Consider the following 25,848-nt stretch of genomic DNA (forward strand, 5'->3'; position numbering starts at 1 on the left):
ACCGTCTGGAAAGGGTGTGTACCGGGCAGCTGGGAACAGGGGGACACGGGGCCAGTGGAAAGACAAGTGCACCCCAGCACTTTGTCCCTTCAGTTTGGAGTGACCTCAGGGAAGGTTCTCCAGCTGCCGGCTCCTCCCTGGAAGAGTTTATCCAAGCAGGTTTTATCTCACCCCTTCGCTTTTCCATACTTTTCCTCCTGCAGCCGGGATTCTCGTGGCTTTAATTTGTCAGTTGGGTGGGAAGAGGCACAAACTCAGAACATCTTTTTTTAATAATACCCACTATCTTTCAAGGCATTACCTGCAAGCTCAGGCAGACAGGTATTTTATTACCGAAATGATTATAGTTATTAGTGTTACCATGTATTGTAAAAATGAATAGTGGAATTTAACCCAATTGCGATAATATGGAGCAGCAAAGAAATCCAGTTATGTAACGTGGCCTGTTCCTACCCAGGGAGGGGGAACCCTCTGAAATGTTATTTTTCCAGTAGGATGGCTGCTTTCTAATTAAGTTTATTAAGGAATATCAAAAGCATATGGAAGTGGAAATGCCATCGGTTCATCATGAAGCGATTAAGGCTGTTAGAAAGTGAAGAGCCCAGACAGACATTGCTCAAAGCTGGTGCTGAAAAGATAAAATCTACCCCATCTATCTGCACATGGATCCAGTGCCTGGCTTCAGCCAGGCTTGGCTGATACCTTCAAAGCCTTTCTGCCATTCTCCTGGGGATTATTTTCCTGCCAACACACTAAAGTAATCCCAATATTCCCTTGACTGAATCTGGGAAGTTATTAGGAATTTGCCTGCGCGTGTTGGGTTTTTACACTCGATTATCCTATGCAGATCTTTCCTTTAAGGATTTTGCTGCTTGAATAGGTTTGTTCAGCTCGAGCCTAATCCAGCTATAGGACTTGCTCTAATCTAAATAATTCTTCTTAGTTTAAACCTCTTCCTCCTTTCTGCTTAATCAGTCTTTGATGCCACTTCTCATCAGGAGCTTTAACTCCAGCAAGGATTTCACTGAGTTTTTGGTGCGCAGCACACGAGGGGAGCTCTCAGAAACATCTCACCTTTCGGTCACACCAACACCTCCTACTCTGCTAAAATAGAGACTTTTCCCCTACTTTCCTCCAGCAAACTTCAAATCCTGAGCACATTCAAAGGGTTCCTCCATGCAGAGGTGTTCCAGAGTCCCAGGAGATCTGGAGCTCAGGCTTTGAGATTTCCAAAGCCAGAACAATGTAAGGAAAACAGGTAACACCTGATCAGTTCTGGCCTAAGCAAACTTTGCTTATGTGTGCGTTAATGAGTTGTTTTCACACAGGTAATTTAAGGAAGAAGTGTGTGTGCCAGAAGGGAAGATGTAGGGATTCCCTGCTGTCCTGTGATTAAGGGTGTTGTACAATTAACCCAGAGCAGCTGCTAATTGCAGCTGCCTTAACGAGCTATCCCTACACACCACAGCCTGTGCTACTCATGGCTCTTCCCTCCTTCCACACCATCCTGTTATTTGCTTCCAGCGTTGTTGTGGTTTCATTTATTTGCTGTCTATCTGATGTCAATCTTTAATTAAAGGATGGGGTGCCGCAGCCTTGGCAAAGGGCTGGGGGCTCATGGAGCATCCCTGGCTACGGCAAGGCTCCACGTCTCAGAGCAGGAGCTGCTACCGGGAATATCTGTCTTTGCAATCAGGCTCTGGGTTTATTTATTTGTTGTAGGCAATGTTGTCCAGAAACATCTTGTTTCACAGTTGCCATTTGTCTTAATCGCAGCAGATTTCCACACCTCGGCATTCCTGGCAACTGACGCATTCCCCCCGGAGCGTTCCTGCCTCTCAGCATCTTTTGAGGGAAGTTTCTGCCTTTCCTCCCACACCTTCTCTGTGCTCAATGTCATGGGGGTGGCTCCAAGACTGTGGATCCTCTACCTTGTGCACAAACACCTGTTCCTGTCCTACTTTTCCATCCTCCATTCCAGGGAGGAGCAGGGAAGTAGGACACACCTCTACCTGTGATTAAGTGATAAGAGCATTTGGTTTTGGACAAATTTGGTTTGAGCATCATTTACAGTTGGTTTTTGGCCGCTTTTGGGATTAACCCTTTGGTTTATCACTTAGAGTTGGTTTTTGGCTGCTGCCAAAGGGTAGATTATGGATTTAAGGATTTTTTTTACCATTATTGAACCTTAAAAAGGGATTTGGAAGTCCACAGGCAGCTTTAGGGACAGCACACAGTGACTTTGGGCTGCTGTGCCAGAAAATAGTGAAAATGATGATTAGAATTGGTCAGTGAGGCAAAAGAGGTGGAAAAAGCTTTTACCATTTTGGAGCCTTACATTTATAGGGATGTAAAATGTTTTTCCATCTGTTTGGTGAAATTTGCTGGCTGTCAACGAGTAGGGATTCAAGGACCTGTGTGCCATTCCCAAAACCTGCTCCTGACCAGGGAAACTTCTGTCCCTGCATCTTCCTCAACCAGGAGCCCCCTCGACTCCTCACATCCATGGAATCAGTGCCATGACTCATGGGATGGGTTTACATTTTTAAGCATAGGAGTGAACTTAAGTACCAAGTTAAGCAGATGCTTAAATTCCAGGATTCTCCCAGGCGAGGGCTGAGATTGTGAATCCTAAAGCCTATTTTCCGACCTCCCCCGCTTTTCTTTCCCGTTCCTGGGTGGTTTTTGTAGGAAAGCAAACTGGAGCTGCAGCTGGAGCTGCGGAGCATCGCGGGCTCCTCATCGTGAGGATTCCTGGGCTCGTCCCTCCTTAGGAGCTGCAGGAGGGAGGGAAATGGGAATAACATGCAAATGAGATGATGCAGGGCCGAGCCTGCCCCAGGACGGCACCACACAGACTATTTATTTCAGATCCCCCTTTGCCATGGCAACTCTGGAAGAGGGAAGTGCCCTGGTAAAGCCATTCCTGAGCTTCGCTTCCAGCTGCTCGGAGCTCTATGGTTTTCCATAGGAAACTTTGCTCCAGAGCCCAGCGTTCACTCTGAGTTTTATGTGCTTGCAATTCAGGGGCTGCTCCTGCAGTTCTAAGGGGGGAGGATTTTATTTTGCTTCATTTAATTTTATTGTAATTTAAATTTTATGTTTTTAATTTATTTTTTTAATTTTATATTTCATTTTATTTTTCATTTTATTTTTATTTATTTTATTTTTATATTGTTTTTCTTTTATTTGCACTTTTGTCCTTTTTTTTACTAATTTTTCTTTTTTATTTTACTTTTTTATTTTATATTTTTATTTTATTTCTATGATATATTTTATTATTTTATAATTTATCAGAATAGTGTTTGCAAATGGTTCATCTTGCCCTGGGAGAAAAGGGAATAGTATTGCTCTATTTTGTTGCCTAAAGTCTGGTTTGGGGACATGCTGACCTGTAAAAAGTAACCATTTTTGCACCTTCCTCTTCCCTCCATTGGTGTGGGAGACACATGGAATGCACAAGGTGCTGATGTTCCAGCACTGGAGAAGTTGGGAGCAAGTATCTGCTCTTCCCTCTGCACACCATTCCAGAAGGGAGCTTAAGATCATGGCTCTGAGAATCCCATCCTAGAATCACGGAATATCCTGAGCTGGGAGGGACCCACGAGGATCATCAAGTCCAACTCCTGGCCCTGCACAGGATACCCCAACAATACTCCCTGTCCCTGAGAATGTTGTCCAAACACTCCACACTCATAGACACAGCCCCCCAAGCAGGTGGCAATAATATATCTCAGACTGGATATTAGGGAAAAATTCTTAGTGGAAAGGGCAGTGGGGGAGTCCCCATCACTGCAGGGATTTAAAAGCCAGGTGGATGTGGCACCTGGGGACATGGATCAGTGGTGGCCGTGGCAGTGCTGGGGCGCGGTTGAACTTGATGATCTTGGAGGGCTTTTCCAACCTTAACAATTCTCTGATTTTTTATAAAAGCAGAACTTCTCAAGGTCAAGCCCATCAGGTACAATTTTTGCTTCCAAATCTGCATTCAATCTTTCTCAAATCTCTGGTTTGTGTTTTTTTTTTTTTTGCTTAAAAAAAGACACTTGGCACTGGCCAAAGTGCTGTTACTCATTTAGCTAAACAAAGCATGTGGCTGTTTGTGTAGATATTATTTCTCTGGAAACATTGGTTTTAGTTAATCACCCTGTGACTTGTATTGGATTCTGTGTTTATGCACTCGCCAAAACCTCTTTCTGGGCCTTTATGACATAATTTTGAAGTGTTGAAAAATCAGCTTTTTCTCTGCCTGCACGGGCTGATAGTTTGGAGCTGGTTTTTTTTTTTTCCCCTGTGAAGAAAATCTTCATAAACCACCTCATTCTTCAAGTGAAAGAGCAGCTGAAAACAAAAGGAGAAAGGAAGGGAGCTTTTCTTGGCTGGGGAACGAGGTGGCAGCTTCCACCTCGTTTGATAAACCAGAGGGAGAGCGAATAAACCAGAGCCTGGTTTCCATTAGAGCTGTTAAGGAATGATAGAATCACAGAATCATGGAATGATTTGGGTTGGAAGGGGCCTTAAAGATCATCTTGTTCCATCCAGGACACCTTCCACTATCCCAGGTTGCTCCAAGCCCCATCCAACCTGATCTTGGACACTTCCAGGGATGGGGCAGCCACAACTTCTCTGGGCAACCTGTGCCAGCCCTTCACCACCCTCCCAGGGAAGAATTTCTTCCCAATATCCCATCTAAATCTACCCTCCTTCAGCTTCTGATGTGCCCAAAAACACTGGTGCAGATTGCTTGGTGATTCAAGCTCCTCGTGATGAGCAGAGTTGCTACTTCACCATCCTGTGGCATTATTTTATTCTGCATAAATGAAACATTCCCTGAAAAGCTGTTGGCCCTAAAGTGAACACCTGCTGCACGTGAGGGGTGGCTGGAGTTATTTTCCTGCCCAAAGCATCACACTCAGGACTCAGCTCAAAGCTGCAAACCACCAGCAAAGGGAGTTCAGGATTCATCTGTCCCCAGGCTTAAGCCCAAAGTTCAAGGTTTTTTTACTAAAAGGGCTTTAAGAAAACTAATGGGAAATGGAAATGTTTCCATTGCTGCTTCATTTCCATTAAAATAGGGTTTGAAAGTCCACAGGCAGCTTCAGGGGCAGCACACAGGGGCTTTGGGCTGCTGTGCCAGCAAATAGAGTGAAAATGATGATTAGGATTGCTCAACACTGGGGAAAAGGGGCAGAAAAGCTTTTTACCATTTTGGAGCGTTTTCTGCCTTGCAGAAGGTAAAATGCTTTTCCTTCTGTTTGGTGAAATCTGCTTTCAAGGGGGAATTTTGACATTTCCTCCCCCTCTTTTGCCCTTTTTTGCAGTAGCAGGAGGGCTGGCAGGAGCATTCGAGGAACCTCCTTGCTGCCACAAGGTTTTTATATTTTCTTTTTCCACTATGTAACCTTTTAAAAATTCTTCTACCCTTAGAAATATTACGATGTTTCATATTTCCTTGGCCAATCTGGAGCCTTTCTGAAGTTCAAGCTGTTTCTTTGAAGCCACAAAAGGCTAAAATGAAACGTAAAGAATTTGCTACCAGAAATGGTGGAAAACTCTCCCTCCTCCAGGATGTTCGCTGTCAGGTTCAGTGGCAAGAAAAGGGGAGGAAAATAAAAAGGCAAAATAACTCTGCATTTGGGTCCCAATAAAAACATAGAATATTAAAGCAAAAGGAAAAAATTGAAAAGGTTTATGAGTTTTTGAAGAAAGGTCAGGCTTTACTGAGTTTCCTCCCAAGAAGGTCTGAATTTAAAAGGGTTGACCAAGAATAAGCTGAGAAACCGGTTTCTGCCTGGTTTTGCTGAGCAAAAGGGGAAAGTTGTGGTGCAGAAGTGCTGACAAATACTATGATTTTTAATTTCCTTGAATTTATTATATTTATCTGTTATTGGCTGGAGATAACACTTTGCTCAGATACGCGGTGGGGATGTTGGGATGGGGCTATGGTTGAGTCTCTTTACACCATAATTGAGACCATCTCAAGACATAAATAAATAATTTGAATTAGCAATAAAATACAAGGCCAGGCAAAGTTCAAGCCTTTCTCCAGCACCTCGTAAATCCAGCTCCTGGTTGGGAGATGCTGGGATGTCAGATGTGGCAGCTCCATCATGCCCAGTCTGGGGTTGGTGATGGTTTTCCATCCTCAGGCAGAGCCACTCGCCAGCACATTCGTGGCATTCTGGATGTGTAAGGACACGGTCTTGGATGGTGGTTTAATTAGTTTCCAGAGCTCTTTGTATACAAAAAGTGCTAAGGGCCAAATCTGCTCTTAATTACCTTGTTTGGATTTTCCTGGAGCTGGCTTAGGCTGGGATCATGGAGCGGAAGGAAGCTGGCACTCTGTGGATTGCACATATCCAAGGGATGTTTAGACATGGATACAAATCCACACAATCTTCCTGGGGATGTGGGACTCCAGGCTGGTAAGTCCAGGCCATGTCATGGTGTGCCCACACCGTGCTTTGCTTGAATCATGGAATGGTTTGGGTTGGAAGGGATCTTAAAGCCCATCCTGTTCCACCCCCTGCCATGGGCAGGGACATCTTCCACTAGCCCAGGTTGCTCCAAGCCCTGTCCAACCTGGTCTTGGACACTTCCAGGGATGGGGCAGCCACAGCTTCTCTGGGCAACCTGTGCCAGTGCAGAAAAAGAAGATAAAGGTTCCTTAGTCACGTCCTGAAAGAAATTTCTTTGCTTTTCAATTTCCCAAGTCTTTTCCAGTGCCAGCTGCTCAGGTTCACTGGTGATGTGATGGATGGAAAACCAGAAATACCAGTTTAGGGGCAAGATCTGCAACACTTTTTGCCCCAAAGAGTCTGAGGGGGGTTTGTTCCTATTTTTATCTGAATCCTCAGTCAGTCTCATCCTTTCTGTCCCTCGCCAGTCCATGTGTGTCCCCACACACTGACATGCAGATGCTTTGGGGAGGTGCACTGGCGTTTTGGGCAAGTTGTGGCTGGAGGTATTTGTGGAAAGCCTTTGCCTTTCAGGGTGGAACTGATACTGCTTGAAAATAACTCTGGAAAACAGCTGCAGTCTCAGTCTGGGACCTGATTTCTGTTCCACTGTTCCTCCAAACCACAGAAATCCACACGGCAGCTTTGTTTGAGCAGGGACTCTGCTGCTGCAGAGCCTGCCTGGCTCTGCTCCTCCCTGGTTATCAGCTCCCGTGACCTCCATCATCCTCTCACCTGGGGCTCTGACATTCCCAGTGCTCCCTAGCCCAAGTAACACGTCCACCTGCCCCCCAAAGCAACCCAGGAGCACTGGACAGGGGAGACTGGAGGGAGCTCATGTCTGGGATGGGCATGGACTTGCTGTGGAAGGACTTGGGAGCCAGCAGAAAGACCAGGTATGGAAGTGTGCACACACAATGAGGCTTTTGAAGTTGCCCAGGAAATGGCAAACCTGGAATTTCCTAACTTTGCTTTTGCAACTTTAATATTCCTTTAATATTATCAGTGGTGTGTTTACTGGTCCGTGGTGGTTTGTGAAACAGCATCAATCTCTGGAGCAATGGGGCTGTTGGAGGGAAGGAGGCCTTGGATAAACTCCAGTAGTGATGTAGAGTTTGCCACTTTCTGATTTGTCCACACAGAAACCCACTAGTCTGAGGATTGAACTTCTATGCACTTTAAATGAAGAGTTTATGGGTGGAAATCCTGTCTCCTGAGGCTGCTGCTGCTTTATAAAGGGGCTCAATTTGGAGATTATCATGTCTTCAGGAGAAAAAAAAATTAAATCCAATGCAGCTTGTTCCTGATCCTCCAAATCAAATCAAATAAACCTGTCTCACATGGAATCATGGAATGGTTTGGGTTGGAAGGGACCTTAAAGCTGAACTCAGTCCAATCCCCCTGCCATGGGCAGGGACACCTTCCACTAGACCATGTTGCTCCAAGCCTCATCCAACCTGGCCTTGAACATTTCCATGGATGAGGCAGCCACAGCTTCTCTGGGAAACCCATTCCAGTGCAGGGCTCATCTCCCTTCTGGCCCACAAAACCCTAAATGAGCCACATTACACCCAGCACGGTGCATCCCATACGGAGCTTAGGAATCCCCTTTGGGCAAAACATGGCCCAAGGCAATGCAGGACAGGGGGTTCTTGGCTGCTAAAAATGTTTTCTGGGGAAAAATCCTGCGTCAGACTCTGTAGGTGCCATGGTCCCATCTCTGCACTTTGCTGTGGCGGCGGATCCTGCCAAAGGCTGAGCTGGAGCTCACGCGCTCTCTGCTCCGCCTTCGCTGGCACCCACTCTGTTCTTTTTATGGTTGTTCTTGTGAGCAATCCTGATTTGCACGTTAATATAATATCATGATGATAATCTGGCAGCGGGCAAAGCTGGATGCAGCATAGGAAAGTTCCTTTGTCTCCTGTTTCCATTTTTCTTGGAAGGGAGGGCAGTGCGAGAGGCGGCGGCCGAGGCACAACGGGCTCAGACCCGCCGGCCAGATTTCTGGATTCAGCAGCTGAAAGCAGGGAAGGGGATTTATTCCTGATTGTAGGCTTTGGCTTGGAGGCCACAGTTGTGATAGGTGCTGGCTGGGCTACACCAGGGAGGATTCCCCTCCAGCAGCAGGTACAGCACTGGAGCGGCAGTGCCAGCGGTTGGATCCAGACCCGGGATGGGGAGAGGGATGGAGCAGAGGAATGAGCACAGAAAGAACCCCCCTAGCAGGAATTCAGCTCCCCAGCTGTGGCAATGGTGCCCCAAATCCTCACTGAGTCCCTCAAAATACCAGCTGCCAGAGGCAAGGGATTCATGGAGATTCACGGGTTCATTTAGACTAAAAATGATGTAACTGGAAGCCCAAAAAAAATCTTGTAAGAGCAGGGATAGAGGTTAGAACAGAAAATCAACTCCTTTTTTTTTCCAAGCTAATTATTTTGAAGCCAGTATCGCTTTGCCTTGCAAAATCTGACTCAGGACTTTTGCATACTTGAGGCTGGCAAGGCTGGCTGCGGGACAAAAATGTTTGCCTCCAAGAAAGCTTGGCAGAAAGTGGGATTTCCAAAAAGAAAACCCAAACAAGAAATCAAGCTAATCCCTTTATATTCCCTGTAGCTTTTACTGATCTGCTCCCTCATGATCTGTCTCATTTCTTTCTGTTCCCTGTCTGGGTGTGTTACAGATCCGAGTTGCCTCCTAGCAATTAAGTCGAGTTAAAATTCCTTCCTGACCTTGGGTTTATCAAGCTCCATGCTCAGGTTTGGCATGTGTCAGGCTGCTAAAAAAACATCCCACATGCTGTGACTCGTTGGTGAAGCCTTGGGGGCAGGGGGAGAACTGGAGCAGGTGGGACTGGAAACAATGGTGGAAGCAGAAGGTGCTCACATGAGCACACAGAGCCGCGGGCTGTTGGAAAAATCAGTGGGAGCAGACTGTGGAAAGGAGGGGTTTGGCAGGCAGCCATCCCGACAGACACTCCAGAGCTCCAAGGATGTACCTGTCCTTTTGGCTCAGCCTTTGGAGTTCTTCACCTCTGTGTCGATGAAGAGCCAACGCTCTTCCTCTCTGCTTCTCCCAAGAAAGTGTGAAACCTTTGCCTGGTCCACAGATGGGGGAGCCATAGAATCATAGGATCATGGAATGGTTTGGCTTGGAAAGGACCTTAAAGCACATATTGTTCCACATTCCACTAGACCAGGTTGCTCTGTCCTACCTGGCCTTGGACACTTCCAGGGATGGGGCAGCCACCGCTTCTCTGGGCAACCTGTGCCAGGGCCGCACCACCCTCACAGGAAAGACTATATCCCTGTGTCCTAGTAGACAAATATTTATTCCAAATATTTCCCAAGTGGTATTTCTGGTGGTGACTGGGACCGGTTTGTCCCTGGGGAAGGGGAATGTAGGATTTTCCAGCTACCTGTGGTTGGTGCCTCTGCAGAGATGTGGCCAATGACAGCAGTGCCCCAAATGAGGTGACATCCCGATGCTTGGGTGGGATGAGCATCTCATCCTTGTGTGGTTCAAATATTCTTTATCTCTGGGAAAAAAAAAAAAAAAGGAAATTAGGGCAGTTCCCTGGGATTTGGCTGCTGCCTTGTAAAACTGAGGAGTTGCTTTAGATCCCCCATGTCCAGCACAGTCCTTATGGCATGTGGCCTCTTGTAGGGGAAGAGGGCTTGGGAGGAGGGAATATTTATTAGGAATGAAATAACCAGGCAGCAGAGGACGCAAAATTGGCCTCAGCTTCCAAGAGGACTCAGAGTCCATCTAAACCTGGCATTTTTTAAAGGGAGTATGATGGGAAATGTCCTCTTCTCATGGGAGGGAAGAAACCCCCATCTCCCACCCCACAAACCCACCAGGGCTTTCCCATGAGTCCAGGTTAGGTGGGATTTGTAAGTGGAAATGCCTCATCTGACCAAACTTCACATTTTCATTTCCTTTGTAAAATTGGAAAATAGCTAAGTTTTTATTAGAAATCAACTGTTCTGACCCAGCTCAGAACAGCAAGTTTTCCTTCAGCGGTGTTCCTGTTTCATCTGTCAGAAAGGAGCAAAAATTCCAAACCAAACCTTTAAAAATATCCCAGAATGGCTTTTTTTTGGCTGGATTTCTCCTGCAAGCTCGATCCAAGCTGGCCGGAAAATGGGGAAGATATGCTTGAGCAGTGTGGATGTGGGTGAGCGAGGAGAAGACCTGGAAAGTTTGGGTGTACTTAGAGGAGAGCAGCTTTTTGGGATCATGTATGAAGCGGAAAGAAACTTCTCCATGGGTCCCTGTGAATGGAAGGCTCCTGAAATCAATGGGCCAAGATGCCACTTGAGGAATCATCAAATTCCTCCTTCCTTCCTGGTTAATAAGCCCACAAATAAACGCCTCTCTCTCTACGGTTGGTGAATGAAGACAAATATCTTCAAAAAATGCGTTTTGTCCACTTTGTGCTGAAAGATTTTTATTTTACAGCTTGGGCCAGCCACAAAAAATACCTTTTTTCCTTCCTTTTTCCCTTCCCTTGATTTCTCTTGCTCCGACAATGGTCGAAGGCTTTTAAATGAAATGATACCACCAGTGGGAGAGGATCCAAGAGGATCATGCCAAGCTCTCTCCAAACAGCCCAGCAGCCCTGAACTACTCCAGGCTGGATCATGGAAATCTCCCATGTTGGCTGATAACGTGTGCATGATTCACACTCTGGCAAAACGTGTTGTAGCCGTAGGTGTCAACTCAAGTCAGGCCCTTTAAGCTCTTTTAACACGCTCCTTTTTAATGTAATTTCCTTTGTTTTTAACAGAAGTAGATGTTAAAGCTGCCAGAAAATGAGGAAGGGGAGGGAAAACGCAGCCCTTGGGTTTTGAAAGTGCTCAGAGGTGACTTTTCTTCAAGGTCTGAGCCCATCCGGGCTCTATCAAACAGCGACGGGATGTGCCAGGATGCAGGAATGATACCTTGGATGCACTCTACCTGCACAGTGGCATTTTCCACCCCGAGAGGACATAATTCGCAGCACATCATGGTTATAAAGAGTTGTTAATGCTGTGCAGGTCTTTGCTCGAATGTAGAAACCAGAAAAGTTGGCTTTTCCCAAAGTATTGATGCTGGAGTATTGCTCTGGCGCCCACGGTGCTCTGATCCTATCGCTGGCTCTGGGGACTCCAGGAGGAATTTTGCACCCATTTAGTGCTATGGCCTTGCAAAGCTGGGGCTGGGTGGCATCAGGGCTTCTTTTCCTTCGAAGAAAATGGATCTCAGAGTGCAGAGATGGAAATCGAGGTGCTCCCTGTGTTGTTGTTTTAAGATCACGTCTCTCCGGCTGCCGGGAGGATATTATTGTGCCCCAACGCCAGGAGCTAAGACAGAGGATGGAGAAATCCCTGGGAAACAAAACAAAGGGAAAGATGAGAGTCCTGAGAAATCCAGCCTGTCCCTTAACAGTGTAAATGGAAGGGAAATTTTGGTCAGAACAGTTTTTCTAGAAGGGAAAAGGAAGGACACGGCACAGATCCTGCACCACTTACATCAGGCACTGAAGGGAAAAACATCCCAAAATACCTGGAATATCACAACACATTTCAGACTCCCATTTGGGAATGGGAACACCCTTGGTTTCCTTTGCAAAGTTCAAAATGCCACAATGAGGTGGATTTGGCCTGGAGGAGGTACCGCTCTCCCCCAAAACAGGTTTTTCCCACGACTTTTCAGCTCATCCAGCCTCCAATTTTTGCTCTGAGCTGACCTCGAAGTGCTTCACCCCTCCAGCTTCACTGGAATTTGCAGTGAACCAAAGAAATTAGTTGTTTTTCCAGCCCCCCACCTGAGGCTGGGATGATTTACTGGGTGTTGGGGTTGGTGAAGTGCCGAATGTGGTTCTTGTGCTGGAAAAGTCACCTTTCTCCATGGGAACGGGACTTCATAAAGCAGGACTTGTTAGGAACAGCAAATCTCTGATGGTTTATTGGGCTGTGCTGGGTTTGGCCAGGGATTGGCATCTCCCAGGGGTTGTGCTGGGTCCCAGAGCTGCTCCTGTGTCACCCCTTAGACATGGTATTTTAATGATAGAGACATTTATAAGCACAATGGGAGTTTGGATAAATATGATGGGGGAGGGGATTTTGTCCATTTTGCTGGGAAAGAGATGATTTGACTGCAGGTGTTTGCAAATTCTCTTCACTCTTCTCTGAGAGTGTGAAAAAAAATTGCTCCTCACTCCCCCTCTGAAAATCATCAAAAATATCCCTCCAGGAAAACAATAAATAAAAAATAATAAAATAGAGTAAAATAAAATAAAATAAAATAACCAAAGCAAATATAGAACTATATTGTGCAAAACAAAACATAAAATTTTTCTGAGCTTTTCCCCATCCCAGACTGGAGAACTTCCAGCCAGCCTTCAACAGCATCCCTACAGCAACAAGCTGCTTTCTTAGGTGATGGGAGACAGGAAACCCTGGCATGGAAAAGTGGGGAGGGAAAGGGCTTTCCATCTTCCAAAGGGTGATGGATATCTAAAGAAAATTGGTCTGTGACTGCTGAAAACGTGTGGGGTCTGGGAAAATTGACTTGACCTGCCTGAGTCTTGGTTAACCTTGTCCTTTCTCAGCCCCCAGTGAAGGGTTTGGAGATGCTTGACCAATGGCAGCATCCTGGGAAGGGGCTGGATCTGTCCTTCATGGAGCTTGTTTACTTTTGTCTGGGGTGAAGCGCTGTCTCTTTGCTTCTGAAGCCGTTTGGGAGCATTTCCCATCGTGTCCTTTGCTCTCTCGGCTGTTCACGGCAGCTGCATTTTTCCTGGTGACCCTCTGTACTGTCCCAGGGGCCTCTGCTCATTCCCTCAGCCCTCTCCTCTTGGCAGAAATGGTGTCAACAAAACTCCGCTCCTACAAATGCAGCTTGATGCTTCTCTGCCCAATTTTGGGGGCTGTTCCTCCCCCCTGCTGTCCCGAGTTACTGGATGTATGGATCCTGTCTTTGATGTTGACGGTTTTCCTGGCTCGTGGCTGCGTTAGAGCTGGAGACACATGCTGGCTCTGGAGCTTTTCACAGGGAGGCTTGTTTTGGAAGCACAGTGGGGCTGCCTGGGAGACCCTCTGGTGAAATTGGGGTCAGCAACTGGGGCTGCAACCCCTTATCAGGGCTCTGTCACATATGGTGAGAAGGGAGTTGCTGCCAGAAATGTTCCTCAAGAAAGTCTCTCTGAGACAGGGAGGAGGAGGAGGCTCGATGAGAGGACTGTGCACTGAGGTCAGATCTGGCCTCTGGAGCTCCTGGCTTTGGGATGAGGGTCCTGGGGTACGTGGGAATGCATGGTGAGATGCTCCAAGCCACTCTTCTCTGCGTTGCTGTAGGAGCAAATCTCTGCTCGGGTGAGTGTTGGAACTCTCCGTGTGTTTCCACAAGGGTTTTCTTGGAGAAGCAAAGCTCAGCATCTAGGTGATGGACTCCCTGTCCACTTTCGAGGCTCTGGCTCCATGGCACAAATCCCTTCCGTGCTCTGGAAGGCAGCTCCATGTTGACCGAGCTCACCATGGCATCGTGTAGGATGCCATCACTCCAAGCGCTGGGAGAACAGACAAAGCACAGCCAGGCTCTCTCTGCTCCGGAATGACAGCATCAGTTAGTGAACTTGAGAGGATGAGAACTGGGATGAATTTTCTCCAAGAGGGTGGAGGGAAAGCTCTGGGGATGGTGGCATGGATGGCTTTCTCCAAGCAGCCAGGAGCCCGTGAGCTCTCACACGTCACATTATCCTGCTGGGCCAGTTCCAACTCTTGGTTCAGATTTAATTCCTGGCCTCAGAGCATTATTGTCAAAATACTTTTGTCTGACCCAGGCTACTCAATACCATCCCAAAGCATGTCCCCACAACATAGAGGCCACGAAGTGCCTCCTCCTCTCTGCAGAAGCCTGTGCACAGTGGCTGGTGGCAGTCTGTGGCAGCCTGTTCCTTCCATGTCCTTTTTCCTTTGGCTTTTCATCACCGTTCTGCTTTTGGTGCAGGCTGGAGCCCATCCCTGGGACTTTGGAGCCCATCCATAGGATCTTGTTAGCCTATTGTTCAGCTAATTCATTACCAGGTTTAAAAGGAGTCTCTTTTTAGGGCAGCTCAGTGAGGGCTGTTCTCTCAGAGAGCACAAGGAGGCCCTCAGAGAATCCCAGGAAATCAGCACAACGTGGCTGCTGGAAGCATCAGAACCCATTAACGGTGCCAGACATGCCCTTTCTGCTCCTGCTGTTGTGTACAACCCTGGGTTGTTTTTTTCCATGAATTCTCAAGGTTTTAAATAGCAATGGGATGGAAGCAGTGCCAACCAGCAGCTGGAGCTGAGCTTACCACCCATAGCCCAGCCTGGCCACACTCTGTGGGTGTCCCTGGTGCTTTACCACCAGAAGTACTTTAGGAAGGGCAGAGCTGCTGAAGAGCCAATAAGGAGTCACACAAAGCCAACCAAGCCTTCCTTACCTCACCAAGTGTTTCCCAGATATAAAACAGGAAGGTGGGCTTGGGATGGGGTGGGAAGGTTGATGGTCACCAAACATTCATGTGTGACCTTTGCAGATGTAGAATCCCAGAATCAATGAGGTTGGAAAAGCCCTCCCAGACCATCGAGTCCAACTTGTGACCGATCCCCACCTTGTCACCCAACCCAGAGCACTGAGTGCCACATCCAGTCATTCCTTGAACACCTCCAGAGATGGAGACTCCACCATGCCCCTGGGCAGCCCCCTGACCACCTTTTCCACGAGGAAAGAAGCACATCAACTATTAGTGGGTTCCTCTAGAGGAGGAGATGGGATATTTTGGTCATGGACATTAAACAAGGGAAGGAGGGAAGCCTGACACCAAAAACTTCCCCAGCAGCTGAGTAATGCCACAGAAAGGATTTCTGCAGGAATGACTAGACCATAAAGTCACTACACATGGTGAGTGGCTGCAAAGGAATTTGCTTCTGTCCTCCCCTGTCTGCCCTTCTCCCTCTGAAATAGGACATTGGTGTTACTGGGACAGATGCTGTGTCCAGGAGGGGCCCAGCATCCTTCATTTCCCAACTTTAGGAATGAACAGAGCCTGGGCTTATAGCTCCCCTGCAGCCAACTGTGGTCTCCAGGACTGAAAGGAGACATAAGGAAAACAAGCTGTGTGGTGTCTCCTGCAGCCAGTCAGGATTTATTCCATAAATTTTTAGGTGGCATGAGCCCTTCTTTTAATTCCTGGCACCGGCACCATTGCAGAGCTCCAGGGGAGATGGTGGGATACAGAAGCAGCAATGAAACCAAGACCCCTTTGCAAGGTGGGCTCACCTTATAGAGACAGTTTTCCTTAAAACATCCTTGGGGAAGGACAACTGAGGTTTGTTAGGGAAAGGGAGGGATGTGCACCAAGACCCTGGAAAGGATTTCAGCCCCAAAGTGTTCAAGCTCATGCAGAGGGAACAACCAGACACTGCAGAAACCCTTGACCACCTCCCAGGTGTCTTCTTGCCTGTTTGTGGGGTTATTTACCCCAAATTTCAAGGGTGGGGTTTCACTCAGGCCCTCTTTGAAGCTCCCAGGTGAGATGCCCCCAAACTTCTCACTTCCCCACTGCGGTTTTTAAGTGCAACTGGGAGGCTGTGACCACACAAAATTAGAGGCCAGTATCAAACATCTGGGTCTCATATCTCTGTTTACCACAGACTCATTTAGAGCAACATTCATGGCACGTTAAGTCATTTGGCATCCTCTGAAGATGCTTCCCTGCGGCAGAAAGTGGCTCCCTTGGATCCACAGCGCTCACACCCCACATCCCTCCTGGTCTTCTCATCCCTTTGGCTGCAAGGAGACGTATAAAAAAAGCAAACTGCGTTGATTTGAGCATTGTGTGAAAGTATTTTCCCATCGTTTTCTGTCAAAAAGCATGATTTAATTAACAATTTTATATGTTTATTATTTAAGAAAGCATGTGCTGCTGCTGCTGCCCTTTTTTTTTTTCATTCCCTCGGTTTTACCCAACTTATGTTTGTTATGAAATGGTTGAGTCACATTCCTTGGTATAGCTGGGAGGGGAAGAGAGGGATGGATGGAGAGCACCCACCTATCCGTCCCAACGTGCCTGATCTGGGAATTGGTGGAGGGTTAGCTTGGTATCATTGGTGTATGGGCTTTCTCCCCTTGGTTATATGGAATCTGAGAATAGTTTGGGTTGGAAGACACCTTTTTGATCTGACACCCCTGGTTTAAGCATAATTTCTTGGGGTTTATGGCATTTAAATCGCTGTTTCTTGACTTTAGGAAAAGGAATTGTTGGGAACTATGTGATTGCAAAGGGAGGCCACCCAAACTATGAGAGGAATTAAGGTTGTGGTGATGATATATCTGATGTAGTGATCTCAGCAGAGCCATTGCTGCCGTGAAAGGGGGATGTTTATGGGTTTGTAGGATGTAATGGAGAGTGCCAGTGTGGTCCCCAATGGAATGTTCCCACCTGCAGCAAATCCGGTGGACAAACCCCCTTCATCCCTCCCAGGAGGATGAACTAAGGTGTCACCAGTGGATGGTGCTTGGCAGTGGAAGAGATCTCAGGATGCTGGGAGATCTGTCCTAATCTCTTCTAAGTGTGACTTGATGTGATTTTGAGGGTCCAGAAAACCCTGTTTGTGTTCCTGATGAGGAACCTGACTCAATTCTCCTGGAGACCACTTAGTCTTCAAGGAGGTTGGTGGCAGGAGATTTGTACCAGTGTCTGGCCTAAAAGGCACAAAGTTGGGTGCTGACTCTGGATACCAAGTAACATCTTCAGGTGACAGGTTGCAGATCTGAATTCGGACCGTTAAGGACCAACTATAAATTCCATTTCTCTCTCCAAGACTCTGCCCAAGGAACGCAGTGGTGGTTGCAGGAAGCAACCCTCTTGTTTGCTTGCATTGCCCTCATCTAACATGTAAAACCATCACAGGGATGGGGTTTTTTTGCGTTGTGGCCTTGCTTGAAAAAAAACTAAACTAGAAAAAGGAAAGAAAATCCATTTTTAGTCCAAGCCCTTTAAAGCTCACACCAGCACTGAAGGCTCCCCCACACCAGCACTGTAGCCTTTACTCATCACAAAAGTAAACATGTGCTTTAGAGCTCTGAAAACAGATTAAAACCAAAAAAACCCGCCCTGAAAGGGAAGGATAAACATTGCTAAAATGTTATCATTTTTGCAACCGTGCTCGGGGTGCTGGACATGGCCACGACCGCAAGAGTTTCTTCCACGGCACGAGAAAGTGCCTAGGAGTTTCACTGGGAGCAGCTGGAGCAGGGAACAGATTTGTTTAGCATCTTCTGCCCTTGTCAGCATAAACAGACGCCCATCTTCTCAGGGAGAACATAGTGACCGGGCAAAGACAGGCCCCCATCTCATGGTTCGCTGTGGGGTGGGTGCTGGTGGCTCCTTGGTCCCATCAACCCATTCAGCAAAATAGTTTTGGAAATCCCCTCTCCCAGTCTCCTGCCCCCTCTCCAACTGGTGCCATTTCCAGTGGGTCCCAACATGGGTTGCAATCAGCTCTGGCTGGGTGGGCACCCAGTGGGTGCATCCTGAAGCCTGTGTGGGACTTTGTGCTGTGTTAATGGTTGGACTCGATGATCTTAGAGGTCTTTTCCAACCTTAATGATTCTGTGATTCTCCTGGTTTGTGCATCAAACCTGCTCTGGGAGCTTGTCCTGCTCTCCTCCGAGAGACACTGTAGGAAGCAGGGAAGGTGTATAAATACATAACCATAAAAATCCCAGCCCTCTGAAGCCTGGACCTCACTGCTCTTGCAGAGGGGCCCTCGGCCTCTGCGCGTCTCTCTCTGGGGCTAAAGATAGACATGTCTGCAGCTGAGCTGTGAATCAGGAGTAAAAATGTGGGTCACCTCCTGTGCGAAGAAATGAATGTTCGGAGACTCATCTGCTCCTGACCTCATTTTGCTGGGGATGAATCAGGCCTGCAGCCCAACAGACCCCACAGCTGCTCCTGCTCCGGCGGCCTCGGACTCGGCTCCCAGACCCCACCACAGCCCGTGATTAATGGCTTTTTGGGGCCAGTTTCCCAGCGGTGTTAATTGGATAAGAGCCGGCATGGCTGTTCCGAGGGGATGGGGCTGGTGCTTGGGGCTGGGACCCAAATGGTTAAACCCAGTATTTCCACCCCGTGGATGTGCACACACGTGTCCTTGATGTGACATCTACGTGTGCTGGGGTGACCAGGGGCACATGTGTGTGCACACACGTGTGTCCCAAAGCGCCGTTACCCGTCATCATGGGAGGCAATTCATGAGTGCCTACCTGTGGGTGCCAACCAGGCACCCACACACACCCAGGGAAAACTGCACATACATTAATGCAGCCCCTATTTTTAATATTTTTTTTTCCTATCCCACTGTTGCAAAATCCGCTCCTGTTTTTCTTTGTTAAAGTAAAACCTGACATGGACTTGGAAGCAGCCAGAATCCCCAAGGAAAAGGCAGGAGGCTGGCACCTGGGAGCCCTGGGCAGCATCCCCATCCCTGTCACATACTCTGGTTGTGCTCACAGAAGAATTGCTTTATTTTTCTATGCTTTGCTTTCCCCTTTCCACCCAGAGGTGGGTTCCCCTCTTAAAGGCAGGTCTGCTCCCTAAGCAGGTGAGGAAGAGGGTGAAGGCATCAGTGGCACTTCTGGAAGGTTAGCATCACTGGGACCCGACTGAGTCATAGAATCATAGACTGGTTTGGGTTGGAAGGGACCTTAAAGCTCATCTCATTCCACTCCCTGCCGTGGGGAGGGACACCTCCCACTGGACCAGGTTGCTCCAAGCCCCATCCAACCTGGAATCACACCACCCATCTGGAAGGGATGCCGTGTCACAGGTTAATAAATGCATGAACTGCTTCACACTTTGCCCAAGCTGTCTTTAAATATAACAATTATGGAGGGAGAGGAATCTCATCCCTGCTTTCCCTTTGCCTCCGTCGGCACTGAAAGGTCCAGCACAGCTCGGAGCATTTCACCCTCATTAAGTAGATAATACTGGAACGTGCTCGGAGTCATGACCTGCAAATTCTGACAGCAGGAATTGCTGTGGGACAGAGGCTGACCCGGTGGCTCCAGCTTGGGTTTCACTGTCCCACAGATTTTCATCTTCCAAAGCCCCGGAGTCAGGAAATAGTTAAACACTACAGTATTTTGATTAGCAGAGCCTTAAAGTCAGTAAAAAAGACAGTGAGAGAGAACTATCAGAAGCATGCTAATGAAGTGAAGTCATCAGCACACACCAGAGGAGTATCCATGCCTGCTCCACGCCGGACCAGCGCCGGACCCCGGCGAGGCGCGTGCAGGTGGAGCGGGGCTCGCAGGGACCCGGGGCTCGGCCGTCCCGACGCCTTTGCTCCCCTCCCTTTGGATATTGCAACGCTTTCCCTGGGATTTTTTTGTGCTTCACTGGAGCTTAATGATATTTCCAGCTCGGCGGGAGCTGCGGGAAGACTGGAGATAGTGCGGTGAGAGGCTAGAAAGACAGCAAAGGGCAGCTCCTGGCTCCGTGGGAAAGGTGAGGGCATTCTCTTGGAAAATCCCTTATTCTCTTGGAAAATCCCTTGGGTTTTTCTGTATCGCCGGAGGTTGGATCGTGGCAATGCTGGGGGTGGGGAAAGGGGGGTGTTTCTGGAAGCCCAGCGGTGTTCCCTGCTGACTCTGCAGCTGGAAAGTTTGGGAGCGGGGTCCGGGGACGGTGATGCCGCAGTGAGTCCTGCAGGGTCCAGGTATGGAGCTGCTCGTAGTGAGCACGGCAGGACCAACTGCCTCTTAGACTCCCTTTGAGAATATGTGGGCAGTTTTAGTAGCATTAAAAAACACTGTTCACTCTTCTGGGATTTTGCAAAGAAACTGTGTGAAGGTTTTGTCATCCTTTCCCTTGGAGCCTGTGCATCGGCTCACAGGTCCTACCTTTTGTGTAAAAAATTACTTTCTTGGAATAATTTAGAAACTTAGGACAGAGTGAAGTTTTAGTTAAGCCTTTGCCTTAAGGCTAAACCCGATAACTCTTGCGCGGACAAATCCACGCTGGAGCCGATGACTCGCCAGTGCTGTTTAATTTATAAGAAGTCCTACCATGAAAACATGCATTTTTGTTTATCAGAAATGGAAGAAAAATATGCAGTAGAGGTTTTGCTCCTAAACAGATGAGGTTAACCCATTCAAGATGATGAGTTTTCTGGGATTATTCCTGGGCTAAGATGAGCACATATCACTTTCCAGCGGTTAGAAATGAGCTGGTGACTCAAGCCCTGCCTCGAGCTCAGTGCTGGGCAGATCCTCAGCCTGGCTGCAGGTCTGGTCCCAAATTTTGCAGTTTTCCTCATGGTATTTTAATTTTCCTTTTGCAGAAGTATCCAAGCTTGTGGCACTCAGAGTGTATTTCGAGGCAGGCAGACACCCAGCTCCTGGTTTATGTGATCTCCTGGAATACCGCGCTCCTCATAGCAAATACGCGTCCTTAAAAAGCAAAATCCCTTGATTTTATCCATATGGTGGTTAATGTGATATCAACATTAACTGAATTTTTTGGGCCTAGGACTCCCAGCAGGATTGGCAACACCATTATCTCTTTAATCCTACATCAGAAGCATCTTGTTTAGCGTATCTAAAAAATGAGAGTTACTCTAAAAACAACATCTCTGTCCCAAAGCAGAGCCCTGCAAACCCCATCCCTGGGGTACAGGTCGGTGTCCCCCTGCCATGCCCAAGGGACCACCTTCCTGAGAGGTTTGTCCCTTTTCAGGAGCTCTGTGCCCCTGGGAAATGCACCCTAGTCTTTGTGCATTGCTCATTGGGGTGGCATCTTGGCAACTTTGGGTGCAGGCAGAGGTGGGTCAGATATTGGGAAGAAATTCTTCCCTGGGAGGGTGGTGAGACCCTGGCACAGGTTGCCCAGAGAAACTGTGGCTGCCCCATCCCTGGAAGTGTTCCAGGCCAGGTTGGGCGGAGCTGGGAGCAACCTGGGATAGTGGAAGGTGTCCCTGCTCATGGCAGGGGGTGGAACTCAAACCATTCTAGGATTCTGGGATTTTCTGGGATTCTCTGACCCTTGGTGAGGTCTGGGCTCTACAGCCTGCCTTTGTGCAGCATTCCCAGCTCAAATTCCTGCTCCCAGCTCTCAGGGTGACCCTGAGACTCCCCAAATCTTTTAAAATTATGAGATGGGAACTCACCTGGTATGCCCTGCTAGCAGCCAGGCTTGTGGCTGTACTGAGCTGCCCAGGAAATAACCTAAAATTCCCAATTCCTCTTTTTTTGTGTGGGTAGGGTTTGATCTCCATGCTCCATGAACCAGCAGGTTCAGATATGGCCAGCTGTGGGTGGCAAAGCCTGGCTGTTGGATCAGTTCTGGCTGCCTTCAGAGGGAGATGGGAGCATGTTCCTGAACCTGGAATGCGCCTCATCCCACCAAGGCCATGGATTTTGTCAGTCTCCCAAGCCCCGTTCCATCTCAAATTGCACCGTAACCGGCTGGTTGTGCATCCCATGCAAATGTACCAGTCACTGGTCGTGCTGTTCTAATTTTTACCACAGTTTTTTTGGGGGGGTTGTAGCACTCAGAGACCCAAAAATCAGCCAGCAGGAGCTTCCCGTGTCTCCCATGGGCTTTAAACCCTCTTGGATCCTCCAGCATCCACTTTGGCTGGTGTGCTTGGAGCAGAAAGGTGTTAAAGGGCCCATGGCCCACTACTAAGCAACAGTTACCAACAACCTTAAGCAAATAAAATATGGGAGATTATGAAAACAGGGGAACTGCAGCTGATTCCCAGCATCTCCGGCGGGTGAGTCAGGCGTGTGTGGCTGCTGCTCCTGCTCCTTCCTAGATGACAGAGTGCACCCGTCAGATCTGCCCTTGGAGATTACAGATCCCACAATATTTATGATACTTTCGAGTAACGTGCCTTTCCCTGGCTGCTGGGTAGCAGGAATGACAAGCTGGGATTTACACATTCCTGTCCTTAAGGCTGGGTTTTAGTGCTCAGTTACGGGACATTTCCGATGCCGTGTGCTCTTTTTCTGGGAATTTTGGGCTGCAGCTTTCACCCCATTGCAGGCTATCAAGCCTTGATCCCATATGAACTAAGAGAGAGGGAAATCCTGGTGTTGAAGGAAGGGTGTTATCCCAGTGCTGTTTGATGCTGGTTTTTTATGCAGATCCTCAAGATATGGGTTACTCAGGGATTATTTTGGTGAGGCCCTGGCACAGACTGCCCAGAGAAGCTGTGGCTGCCCCATCCCTGGAAGTGGTCCAGGCTAGGTTGGACGGGGCTTGGAGCAACCTGGGATAGTGGAAGGTGTCCCTGCTCATGGCAGGGGGTGGAACAAGATGAGCTTTAAGGTCCCTTCCAACTCAAACCATTCCACTATTGTATTGCACAGATTTCACCCTGCAGGGAGTGGCTCAGTGGTCCCAGGGAGATGCCTGGGCTCCAACCAAAGCTGGGAATCACTTTCACAGGTGCCCATCCTGTTGCTGATGTTCAAGGGAATATCAAGCAAGCACAAAACTAACAGTTACTCTGCAAACCTCTGAAAAATAAGTAGTTTTATCCAATGTCTTGTTTCCACGGCAGCTTTCCCAGGATGGCCATGCTGTTGCTGGAAGGGCTGAAAGCAGCTGGTTGAGCAAAGGCATTTAACTGTAGGTAGATTTGTTTCTGCTCTGACCTGTCATTCCCTGGCACTGTATAAATAACTGTACAGGCAGCCTGTCCACGGGCAGACGTCCGTCTGTCCGAGCTCATCTGCAGAGGTGTTTCCAGGCTCTCCTGGCATGTTGTGCTTCCATAATCTATCAGGATCCGGGGAACATGCTGCAAGGAAAAGTGTGTGCCAGGGCTGGTGTGCTGTCTCAGGGCTGTGTTACAGGCTCTGACCTTCCAGTGGTGCTGGTGGCTGTGGAAAGAGGGGGATGGGATTTGGGGTTGGAGGAGGGGACCTGTCTTCTGAGCTCTGCAGTGGATGGTTTTGACCTTACATGACTCCTGTGCCCTCCCCAAGATGAACCTTTTGGGCTGTGCAGTGTGGCTTAGCCAGCAAAACAGACCCTTGCAAGAGAGGCACGGAAAACAGTCAAAAAGTTAGGAAATCCCTCTAAGAAGAGAAATGCAGCTGCTTTTCCCAACCTGCTTTTAAACATATACTACAGCACAGAGCCCAGCTCACCTCGCTGTAGGAATTGCTTTCATCACCTGGGAATTACCAGAATTTTTCATCCTGCCACTCTTTGCTGTGCCTGTGGATGCTCCCTCACCTTTCCAGCCTCTGTCATCCCAAGATCTGCTGAGGATCCCCTTGAATTTGTGGCTGCCACCTCCAGAGCGCACTCACCTTTATCTGGACAGGGGACATTTGTTAAGAGGACGGAGACCTTCATCCTGGTGCCTTCCTGAAGCCCTTTTCCTCTTGCCCACCATCCTCTGGCATCACTGGTGACCCACGAGCCGATCCCAGCTGCGGTGACTGGAATCACAGGACTTTCCTAAGGAATGGCATCACTCTGCAGGGATGTGGCCCTGTTCAACTCATCCTGGAGCATGGGCATCTCCTGCCTGGTAGCACAGGGAGGGCAAGGCTTGGAGGAGCTTCTCCTGGAACCTTCACCTTTCTCTTTGAAGTATGAGACAGGCTCCATCACAGGAACTTAGTGCAGAGAATGACTCCAGTGACTTCAGATTTGCTTCTCTGGAAAATCAGGATGTGACCATGCAAAGCCCTTTTCAGCTTCTGCTTTCGTGGAGGGTTGGGTGGCATCTCCGGTGCTCTGGAGGCACGTGGGGGCAGAGGTGGCCACAGGCATCTGCCCCAGTGCTGTCACCTCCACTCCCATGGCCCTGGTGCCTGTGCTGCACCCCCTGGGGACACACAGGGAGCAATCCCTGTGAGCAGAGCATCCAGCAGAGCACAGGCACTTGATTCCCTCTGAGATGAGGAATTTCTCTGACAATGCAGTGACAAGGGAGACCCCCAACCTGGTTCTGTTCCCTGCTGCTCCAGAACCTCAGTGCCCACAGAACTCCAGCCTGGGAAATGCGGGTACCTGTTGTGGATAACATTATTTCCCTCTGCTTGCGACCCTTGTGATGTCCCACGTCTTTGAATCTTCGCTGCTCCTCCTGTGTCTGAATCCATGGGATGATGCACATTCCCCAAAGCATCCTGGCTTTCCTCTTCTCCCAAGGGAAAAATGCACTTGCAAAGAATGGAGTTTTTATCCCTTGTCTTGATTAAAAGGGAGTGGAAAGAGGGGCTTTGGCTTGTGTTTATCTTAATTAGAAGGGAAAACTTGGGATCACCGTGGCACTACTCTCCTTGGTTCTCAAAGATTCCTGCGGGGCACATGGACCAGGGAGATTTCACGGAGGCTCCAGAGAGGATTTCGGACAGCAACCGGCTTTTTGGGGCTGGAAGCTGAGGTCCTGGAGTACAACATCGCCACCTGTTTGCCACATGCGAACATACAGCGGGATAAATCCCACCAGGATGCACCCCAGCAGGATGGATCCCATCAAGATGCAACTCCGTTGGGATATATCCCATCAGGATGCAACTCCATCAGGATATATCCCGTCGGGCAGCCCTCCATCAGACTGCACCCATCAGGATACAGCCCACCAGGATGCACCCCATGGGACAGCCCCAAATCAGAATGAATCCTCCTTTCCCTCAATGCTAAAAGCTGTTTCGTACCTACACAACACATGCAGGATATTCATATATTTGGGATAAATGCCCTGCACTCCCCCCCCTTTCCACGGACAGTGTGCACATGGATTAAGTGTCAGGCTTTTGTTTGAAAGAAGCCTTCGAGGAAATTACTCGAGGAGACATTTATGTGTTTAAATTTGTCGAGATTTGAAATATTTACGTTCTGCTTATGAATCTGGACATTTAATGGGCAGCCCTTGAATGGAAAGGCCTGGCTGCTGCCTCAGGAGGGAGGTGTGTGCCCCCCTCACACTCTTGTGCACGCACACACAGTGCTAATGGGAATGAGCCAACTGAGATTGTTCCATTAATTGGGATTTATAGCACAAATCTGCTACTGTTTTGTCAGGACAAACAGCAGTAAGTGGGCTTTTAGTGCTGGAAAACTGGCCCTGGGGCTCTGGGCTGCTCACCAGCAAAGGGCAGATGCTCAGAAAGGGAATAAATGGCAAAGAATGGAGACAAGAGGAACTAGGATTTGGAGAAAGAAGAAGAAATGAGATCGGGGATCTGGACTCCAGTCCCTCACCTGAGCTGCTGAGTGGGTTTTCTCCCTGTAAGTTTTGGTTGGTGAACTTGCTGCTCCTTTTCCCCATTGCTGTTTTCTGCTCCAAAAGATGTGTTGATGTTTATCAAAATGTAAATAACACCCCATGTCTTGGCTGCCCTC

This window comes from Chiroxiphia lanceolata, chromosome 13 (genome assembly GCF_009829145.1).
Source record: "Chiroxiphia lanceolata isolate bChiLan1 chromosome 13, bChiLan1.pri, whole genome shotgun sequence".
NCBI lineage: Eukaryota > Metazoa > Chordata > Aves > Passeriformes > Pipridae > Chiroxiphia > Chiroxiphia lanceolata.